This window comes from Chaetura pelagica, unplaced genomic scaffold, assembly GCF_000747805.2.
Source record: "Chaetura pelagica isolate M959 unplaced genomic scaffold, ChaPel_1.0 scaffold10, whole genome shotgun sequence".
Lineage (NCBI taxonomy): Eukaryota > Metazoa > Chordata > Aves > Apodiformes > Apodidae > Chaetura > Chaetura pelagica.
The window spans coordinates 4,483,571-4,494,632 of NW_009952263.1; positions in this window are offsets into that span (position 1 = coordinate 4,483,571).

The following is an 11,062-nucleotide window of genomic DNA, read 5'->3' on the forward strand; positions in this document are numbered from 1 at the left end:
TTCACCTTGATTTTGCTCTCTGGACCTGTGTCTCCTTCTTCCTTTACCACCAGACTATCATGTATGCTACAAGTTATCTCAAATTTTGCAAAGAACTACAGCAGTAATTTCTGCACAACACTCTACAGGTCTAGGAGTGCTGACTGGCAATTGTTCAGGCAGAACTCTAAAACTTAAGTGGGGCATTTTCTGTAAAATAGGTGTGCTTCTACTATATAAACTTTATGGCTCCTACCTTCTCTAGAATTACAACTGCTTCTCTTTCAACCTAAAAAGGCAGGAAAAAAGAGAGATAGGATATCTGGGTATACTAAAATGCTTTACGATGTCTTCTACTGGACAATTAACTGTAGCCTGTGAGTCAGAGAACAGCAAGAGATCCACCTGCTCACAGGTTCATGACCTTTCTGGTGAATTTTAGGAGCTATACACCATCTCAGAGAAGATGCCATTTCATCTACACAACAAATGTCACTTGGTTAAATATTACATATATTTTGCAGAAAGTTGAAGAATTATTGGCAGAGCCAGTATTAAAATGCCATATTCCTTTCTTTTTTTTCTTTTTTATGTTTTCTGTAAAACTGAGCTACCCCTGCAGTGACCTAAGATGAGGGGACGATGGAGCCGCAGCACTGCCAATGCCACCACAGACAGTATTGTCATGACCTGATCCAGCATCACTGTCTTCCCTTGCCTCCCTTATCAGACATATTTTTCTCATTGTATGTACATATGAATCAAACTACCTGGTGCTATGCTTTTTCACAAAATGTCCAAAAGTCTCTATTCCGTGGTTTCAGAGTTTGACAGTGCAAAGAATAATAGGAACAGACCTCAAAACTCAGAAACCTACCCCAAACCATAAACTAATGTTACTGACATCAATCTTCCTTCTCTACATCAGCCCTGAATTAAAATATCAAAAGGAAAGGATGCTTTGCAAAGATAATAAACACTTGTAATTATATTCCATAGCCTTCGACACACAGCCATTTGCACTTCTGAAAGACAATTACAAATCATTATTCTGGCTCCACATCACCAAAGCAAAACAGTGAATGCAATGTACCAGCATACTCCCTTTGCACCCTTCCCTGTAACCCTGCAACAATGCCTGGGAAAAACACAAACTAATACTCATAATTTTAAAGACTCCCTGTGTCCTCTTCCAACTGCTCTTTGCTCAATCCCTGCACGGTCTCGTAATAGGAAACCAGAGCACCGTTCACTGCCATGAAGCTGCATATATCCTGGGCATAAAGGAAAAACAAACTCTCATTTTTGGACCAAATCACTTTGATGGGAACATTGTCCAGGTGAAAGCATCCTGGCTGAGCCATGTCAAGAGGTTAGGAGGCAGGGGATCACGTAACAATCTTAGTATTTCTGGATGCAAGTTCAGGAAAGAGAGCAAATGCAGGTGCTGGTGGCTGCTGAGGACAAGTGTGGAATTGCTTCACGGCATCACCCATGTGGGATCTTACTTTTCCTTCCCATGTGCCTGGGCAAGCAGCCCAGCTAAATGCACACAGCATGGAGATTCTGCTCTGAATGTGCTCTTCATACCATATACATTGGCCAACTCAACCAAAAATATTCCCATTCTGCCCAGGACCAAAAAAATGAATGGAGCTGAAGGGCCACTGCAAGGATGAAGAAAATGTCCCTGACTGGGGCAAGCAGCTCTGTAAGAAACAGAGGAGGAAAGACTGGAGGATGTGCCTTCATAGGGTCGAATATAATCTTAGTCATGTCTTTGTCAGTATCTACTGGTTTTCTGCTAAATTTACATAATCCTTCGCACCACAAGGTATGTTTGACACTTTTTTTTTTTAATAAAAAAATTAATAATTATTATTTCAGATTAAATTCATTAAGCTATGAAGGCTAAAAAACTTCTGATAAAAATCGTATGCCGGCCTACTTCATTACACACCTTGTGTGCAAATGTATTACAGGAAAATGTTATATAATTAAATTTATTATGCTTTCATTTTTTTGTTGACTTATCTAATTAAAAACTTCTCGATTTATGTAATTTATTATGGCATGACCATTGTTAATAAAGCTCACAGAAGGTACTGTTAGATAAATTCATGCAAAGCAGATGAAGCAGGGCAGGATGAAGGATTATGTTCTCAGACTTCTGAGGCAAAGAAGCCTGAAATAAATGCAAGTTGTGAGTGCTTGGAGCAGAGGGTGCATTCATTGTAATTATTTAAGACTGCATGCTGATTGCAAAAGATTAACATAAATAGGAGTTGTTACTGCAGATGTTTCTATTCTTGGTAGGAAATTCCTTGAATATTGGAAGTACAGAATAAAAAACGTGAAGATGCTGTACTATAGCATTGTAACTTTTGTTTTCTGTTCTGGACATACCAGAAGAAACGTAAATAAAACTGTTCATCTTCAGGCCTTGAATAAAAAACACCACTCCTCTGCAGTAACATGACAAAACATCTAGATGTAACCCCACTGCTCAGGAGTGAGCGTTTTGGCACATTCTCTCCTCCCTCCCAGAAGTTCTGTTAGACTGCACAGTACTAAGTTACCCTCCAGAGTCTATGTGGCCTGTGGCTACAACAGTAGCACTTTAAAATTCATAGTAATTAAGAGCTTTTAAACTCCTTGCTCCTCCATTAAAACAGCAAATTGGATATATAAATCATTCATATGGAATTCAGATATTCTGACTCCTCTTCTGCATTAAGCAATGGCCAAAATTCATGTACTACAATCCATTCAGTCTGGAAAAACAATACACAAAAGTTCTCTTCCTGAAAATTTTCAAAAAAATATAAGTAGGTAAAAATGTCTAGCAGCATACTGGAAGCATGCATAATACATCTCACCATATCTTCTGCTTCACTTCCTCACTTTTTCCCTATCTCAGTAGGATCACAATGCACAAAAACCAAAAAGAGAAGTAAATAGATCAGAGCAGGGTTTTTTGGCTGTAACTTCAATATGCTCAGGTCTATCACTGCAACTTTTAAAAGAATTAAACGGCTACTCAAGCTCTTCAGGTATTTGTGGGCCAGTTGTATGAAGTATCCTCCACACTCACAGAGATGGATACCACTCAAAGATGCTACCTGCTTAAATGAGCATGCCTGCAGTGGTCTGTACAGTATCTGTCAACAGGCTGAACATTATTTCCTACGGTTCTGCTTCAAACATGAAACAATAAGGTCATATAGGCCTTTCCATACAGCAACATAAACGTCGACTATCTTTCATAGTCACAAAGAGCAGATGTGTTAGCTACACCACTGGTCAGACCCCACTCTCCTTGCTCCGTATCAGATCGTGCCAAGAACATGCCAGACCTAAACACAGTTTTCTTGGCCTGGGGAAGGACAAAGTCCTCTCCTCTGCTGCCTGGGCCTCATTGTGCCACAGGGTCGATGTCCACTAAGACAGGCCTGGGACTCTGGCTCCTCTGCAGCCCAGCCATGCCAGAAGATGAGTCTGACTGCTTCCCAAAAGAGACCAGGCCATGGAGGAGGATCATGGCATTGTGACCAGTGGTTTGAAGGTTGCCAGGAACCAGAAGCCCACTGAGCACATCTGTCCTGCAGCAGAGACACTACTATGGTGCCTGGCTAAGACCTTTTTAGTAGCAAACTCCATCAACAGCACATGTCACACTCCAAACCTGTCCCGCTATTTTGATGTTATGAAAACAGTGTCATCAATTGCAGCCCAGGTACAGCTTTAAAATAAAACCTATCAGCGCAAAAACAACAGCCCTGCCTAACATTTACAGAAAGACTTTCAGTGGAGCAGATCTCACAGGATTTCTTAAGTCTTTCCAAGCCAATTGTATAATGCCACAGGTTTCCACAGGTGTATCTAAGTGCAGAGTTTGGGTCTTGGTATATACGGTTCCCTCTATTCACTGCCAGTTGCGAGGGGTCAAATGCTAGCAGAGCAGAGAGGCAATTCTACATAATAACACTGCAGAGGAAGGAAAGTGTGGCCTGTAGCAGCAGCAGAGAGAATTCACCGCAAGCACAACAGAACTGCTTGGGTTGAAACAGAGGGAATAAGCCAAAAAAATAAGATAGAAATCCCATTTGCCCTACACAGAACAGTAGGGTTGCAACAGTAATTTTGCCACGCTTGCAGGGGGTGAGTGGGAGATTTATGGGCAAAAATAAAAATTCTGCAAATCCCTTCTAAAAGGACTGTCCTTGAACAATTGAAGCAAGATCCCAGTCTCCTCGTACTAACTATATTAACAGGGCTCAGCAGGAATGAAATGCATCGTATGACTGTCACTTCTATAACTTTGAGCAGATTCTTGTTTTAGCAGCCTGTCAGATGACAAGGGTAGATATGAATTCAACAGATAATAGTGAAGTCCCAGAAACAGTTATTTCAAGTATTTTTATGTCACAAGTCAGGAACAATACCTCACTTCCCATTTGGACATATAACGTGTTCAAATCAGTATGAATAACATTCATTCTTAAAGTGTCTTCATTATGATTTTGCTAAGTCTTTCATAAACTGAGACAGCATGTGCATTATGGACATAAACCTACTATGGCTTACACTGACCTTAACTAAAGCAAATATATTGAGCTCAGATTTATGCAGGTTTACCTCAATTCTTTACAAGTGAGTGAACCTCAAGCAAAAAAAACCACCACTCACAATACTGATGTTTCCAAAACAAACAGCAACCTACGCACTAATGGGAACACCTCTGTACAACCCTCACCTCAGATCTGAAGCTACGCAGATTCTCATGGGTCCTTCTCCTCCTAAGAATCCCTGCTCCATCCCCAGCAGACCCATCCACCAGCTTCAGCAGGGGTACGGGAGGACTAGCTCCAGGCACCTGCACTGAAAGGCTTTTGCTGCTCTGCTCAACTTAACCCTCGGCGCCCACAAGGTGTTTGGTTGGCGCAACAGAAAAAGTCTTCTGTAGCTGACACCTCTAAGACAGGGGAAAACATAATTTTCAAAAAGCAGGAGCAATGAAAAAGGAAAAGAAACAGTAAGATAGAAGGAAAACAGTTAAAAGTTTAAGGACTGTAAACATTCTCATTAGTATCCAAATATTTGCAAAGCAAATTTACACAAAGTTTACTTTTTATAAACTCGCTACACTGCTATGCTATAATAAAACATTTATCCACCTTTGACTGGGAAATGCAGAGGTGCTGTACTTGATTAAGCCTTTTGAAGACTTTTCCAATGTATCACTCAAGAACACCTTTCCTTCTTATTCAGAATCACCATTTTCCCGAGGAAGGAAAGACCTATCCAGTTCTCATTTCAGACCTCCTAAGATGACTCACATCTTCTCAAACTCCTTTTCTTTATTGTGCCAACATCTCTAATGGACTTTGTTCTTTAAACATCACTTTGGCTCATAAAAAAATCAGAACAAGGTTTTAAGTTATGGGAAAGTGAAAAAAAAAATAAAATAAAATAAAAAGGAAACAGCTAGCAAGTTAGAGATTTTAAACCCACATTGCAAAATGCCACATGGGGTCTCCCCCATTGCTGAAAACACTGAAGTCTCACCTACCTATCCCCTCCTAAACCATGCCACTCACTAAGGGAAAATAATTGAGTCCTTTGAGAAGATGTGAAGTACTGAATCACAACCTTGCCTTATGCAAACCATGACAATCAAAAACATCCTCAATGCACACTGATGATATTCACATTAAAAACTCAAATGGTAGTATTTTGGAGCACAGTAACTGCGACTAAGTTTGGCAGAAGCAGGTACTGAAAACATGTCATCATTCCTCTTACACTCGGGACCAGTCATCCATTGTAAAAAGAAACTCATCTTTTCTACAAGAACCCAGCTTTTGAACAGACTTTTGAGATTTTAACTTCTGAGGGGAGACCATTACTGCTGACAGCTGTGAGCCCTTCACAGAGATTCCCGGAGACAAGAGCTCCTGTCTGAGATGCCTCCCTGGATGGATTAGGAGCTCCATGACCTGCCCTTTGCACCTGTGTCTGTGCCTCAGCCCTGCCAAATCCCCATGTCCCGTTTACACCCAAAATGCCCACTTTCTCTAGGCTGAGAAAATGCCTCCATCAGGGCTGTCAAATAAGTAATTGTAGGCTTAGCAACAATCTTCTTTAGCATTAGCAGGATGTTTTACCTTTTACCTCTCACCAGAGGCACAGATCTTACAGGAAATGTTTCAGCATGTCCTGATCTTTCTGCTCTTCATCTCTTAAGCTGAGCCTCCTTACACAGGTATTTATCTGGTACATCCCTGTCAGCTCTTCAGAGACAGAACTTCACTCTCATGTTGCTCCTAAACCCAATAGATGCAAGCTCAAAGTCAGGAACACCAGCCCTGTCACATCTGATGAATTATTGCTGACAGAGGCTGATGTTTTTGTTTGGTTTGTTTCTGGGTTTGGTGGTGGTGGGTTTGTTTTCTGCATGGACAAGGAAACCAAGTTCCCCCTTCAAATGAAACCAAGTCAAATCCCTAATGAAAAATCAAAAGGACTTGTCATGCAAAGGGAACAGCAACACAGCACACGGATGCAAAATCAACTTCACTATGTCCCACAGAGCTCCTGAACTAGAGGTGCTCCCCAAAGCCATGTTTTGATGTGGTCATTGGGGCACTCTACCCTTGTGGAGATGAGGCAGACAGGGACCTGCAAACACCCACTCCCCTCTACAACACTGACACCGAGATGCCAGCTCAATGTAGGGCAGCAGGGCATGTGATTTGCAGCCCAGTGGGTTTTTCTGCTTGTAATCACAGTCACTGAACAGTAATCTACTCCTTTAGCATGCGAGGAACGCAGTATTGCTCTCTAATCTGAAAAAGTACAGGCTATGGCATAGGAAGCAAGTTTCAAAGGGTTTAAATAGGTGGGCTCTTTTTCCCCACTCTTGCATGAAAATGATTAAAAGATAATATACTTACACATGTTTTTTAATATTGAATTTAGAGCAGCACTCACTTTAATTTCCTTTTTCCAGGTTTATTCTGTATTTAGTAAGAATTATAGAAATTCTTTTGAAAAAAGATGCATAAAATCCAAGTGCAAAATGTTTTCAAAGGCAGCTTAGGTACAACTATGAAGTTGTCAAATAAAAGCATCTCATTTAAGTTACACTGGATAAGGGACAAAGTTAATCACCAGTTTCTCAGACCGAAAGGGAACTAATTCCAGGAGCAAGCCTTCCACCCCAGATGCCAGCAGGAAACTCCAAGAACAGTCAGGTATATGGATGAATACAAGTCAACCTGAGCACAGGTTGACACCTGTCCATCTTTGCAAGAAGGGCACATCTCATTAATCTCCAGTTTTCACTGTCATGAACTTTCCACCTCCATGGACACTCTCTGTCTACTCACATCAACTGACCAAGGCAAGCGCAGTATCTGGAATTAAAAACAAACATATTTTTTTTCTAGATGGCAGTAGTGAAGTGCACTTCCCCGACAGCTGTTTCTTAGAGAAATTAAATCTTTGTCAGCTGTGATATTTAAGTCACTAAAATGTTAGCCTGTCGGCACCCTTCATCTACAACTGACTGCTACAAAATGAAGAAACAACAGCATCGGGAAGGCCGAGACCAAATGCTTTCAGAGCTCCATTAGCTCCTGCATACACACATCTCCACTCAAAAAAAAAAGTCTTTTATACTACAAAACAGGTATTTATCAAATTCAACAGTCTTTTTAACCACTTGCCCTAAATATTTTAAAGTAATAATAACATTATTTTTAAAAAAATAAAAAAAAATAAAAAATTGAGGAAGCTATGGATGCATAGGAAATTGAGAAGACTACTTGGAGGAGCCAAGTGAATAGAAAAATATGTGGTCACAGAATCAGCCCCTTGTTCCCCACTGCTTTGCATTAATGAAGCACTACTCTGCAGGCCTAACAGTATTTTAGTCCCTCTTTGCAGAAGCCCAAGTAATTACTCAAGATTCAAACCTGCAATCCACAGCTTCTGGAATCCGGATTTAAAACTAGCAGGCTTAGCCCATATGATTAAAATTGCTTCCTTAAAACAATAGCCAATCAAGATGCAGTAACTCTAGTCAGGAAGACTTGTTTTGGGGAGACCACAGAAAGCCCCAGATTACCTGCTTTGCAGTAACTAAAGGAAATAGCAACAGAAAAAAAAAAAAAAGGACCTGTGCAACTTTCCGTGTCCTCATTCACCTCATGTTTTTCTAATGATTCCCCAGCTAACTCAAAATCCATAAACTTTTAAAAGCAATTTACTTATCATCAAAGCATTGCTTGCCATGTCATGCATGCCACAGTGAAAAAAATACTAAGATGACAGTGTGTGGAGCTGACACTCCATGGAGAGAATTTCTCTCAGGGAAGGAAGGCTAGGCTCTTCATTGGAGAAGAGGCAGAGACTAAAGAAGTATGTTTGTGGTGCAGTGATACAGCTATACAGAAAGTCCAAATGTTAATGGCATTTTTACACAAACTCATCCCAAAATGAAGGCAAAATATCTTTGACTGGATCTGATCTGCATTCTGGTTCCATATCAAGAAAGACTCTCAGCACGACACCTTTTTGTATGCAAAAAAATACATACACATTTATGAACCAAGATCAGTGGCAAAGGTGTGATAGCAAATATCCCTACAGCAAGCTTGCGAGGAAAAGCCATTCTCAGAAAACAAATGCTGAGTGCGAGTGGGCACATCAATTATTGCTGCACACACCAGATCAAAAGAACAGCTCACAGCTGATGTGCTCCTTGTTGTTCATGCAGCATGACAATGAGAAGGGCTGAGATTATATTAGACAATACAACAGCATGCACTCCACTCTTAACAGATTCATGCAAATATTATTTTTCTTTGCTTCCAACCGAGGGAAGCTGCAATGCTACTGACACTGCACAGTCGACTGTTGTTGTTCGATGTGTTAAAAAAAAAAATAAAAATCTGCTATAATTAAGGAACTGCTTGGCCTCTGTCCATTTTGTTCCACACTGCTGCCTCACACTTCTTTAAAGAACTGAGAAAATTTGTTGAAAATGTGGCAGATAGTGGGAAAAAAAACATGTTAAGCTTGACTGGTTCAAATTAGGCAGTATTTGTACAGATGGAGCACCTGCCGTGACTGGCAAGAAGAACAGCCGTGTTGCTTTGCTAGAAAAGTTTTTGGATCGAAAGTTATTGAAATACCATTTGTATCCATCAGGAACTTTTTCTGAGCCAAAGATTCAGGTTTCTTACATGCCTGAATCCTGTCATCTCCTACTCTAGCAAAATAAGTATTTAGGCATGAGAGCTGCCAATAAGCATACCACGTAATTGATGGAAACGATGAGCAGAATGCATATACAGCATCTTTTGTCAAAGGGCAAAAACTGTGAAAGATTATGGAAACAGAGAAAGACCATTTTCTTAAAGAGAAATTATTAACCCTTCAATTACAAGAGTCAAGTTAAAACCAAGATGGGATCAGAAATCCGATCTGCAGGAACATGACATGTCAGCTTTGTAGCCTCAATATGTACTTACAGGGAAAGGACTGTCCATTTACTGCATGCTGTCATCCACGTGGTATTTCTAAGTAAAAGCTGAGATGTTCCTATTCCATTTGAATGGGTGTAACTCAGTCATTTGCAGCATGTGAAAAGTGACAGCTGAAGATCTAAGAAATACTGTGAGCTGATGTTCTAAGAGTTGTTTTCACTCTAAGTTTGAAGAGCCTAGAAAACCACTATTTTCCATTCATATCCCATTTTATAATGTGACATACACAATTTTCTTTGAAACTGTTTGGAACGACTCAACTTTAAAAAAGAGAAGATATCTTTGCAGCAGCAGAGATAAGATCAATACCCTTATCCACAGAACAGGACCAGGTAAACCCAGAAAACAGCAAAATCTGAAAACAAGCACTTACAAGCAGCTCTCTTATACCTGCCTTCCCTTTAGTGCTCGTGCAGATTGGGACAGACATGGATTCATGAGCAGTCATACTCTATTAAAAATTTTCTTAAAAACAGTCTGTTAAAAAGTCAACAATTCTCATCTGAATGACTCGGTGTCAACAAAGCTGAAAGCAAAGGCAAAAAGGACATTTAGAAACACTATTGGAGTATTTGAAGGTTGCAATGGCAATTGTACTCTCTTAGCTTCATTTCAGAAGAAAAGAACTAAGGGTCTTTGTCTCTTTTGACACTAATAACAATATATTATGTTTAATAATACAGAGGAATCACGATAAATATTAAAGGCCATCTGCAGTACATATAGAAAAAAAAACAAAAACCACGCCAACCTCTAGCCAGACTAACCCCTGGATTTACTGATTTCCAGTCTCGTGAACAGCTTCCTGACTTTCAGTGTTCTTCCTCTCTGGAACTCCTACATTTGCACATACTGAGTCAAAATTTTTGCTCTTGGCAAATACAATTTTTGCCCAGATGAAGAAAAGTATAACAGAACATCACCACTTCAAAATAAAACTTTAGACTAAAAAAAAAGTATTACAGGTTTTTTGTTTTGTTTTGTTGTTTTTTTTACTTTGTAGGTAAGTGTATTAAAAAAAAAAAATGTACTAACACTGCATGAAGAACTAAAAATGTAAATAATTTAAATGGAAGCCTAAATAGATTGTGGCAAATTTTATTACCCAACACAAAATAAAAATAGGTTAAAAAGTCAAGAACTGAAACTTGAACTTCTTTTTGGCTTAATGCACATAAGCTGAAGTTTCATCACTAAGATGTATAACTAAGAATGTTTTCTTAACCACAGATGACCTAGGAAGTAGCTTAATATAAATTTTTTGTTATAGCTTCTCTTCTAAGAGGAAGAGGTACTTGCCTATGTTCTGAAAGAAGCACCTGCATTAACTGAACACTGTATATACTCAGTGCCTTTCTTCCTTTTTTACTATAATCCCTTTACAATAGCAAACAGCACAGATTGATTTGAATGTCCAAAGGTTTCACTCTTTGGCTGGAAATTCCTCACATGCTCATAAAACTGTTACTTTGCAAGTATTACAAACAAAACTTCGCATGAAGAAAACCCTGACAAAGCGGAGCACGTTT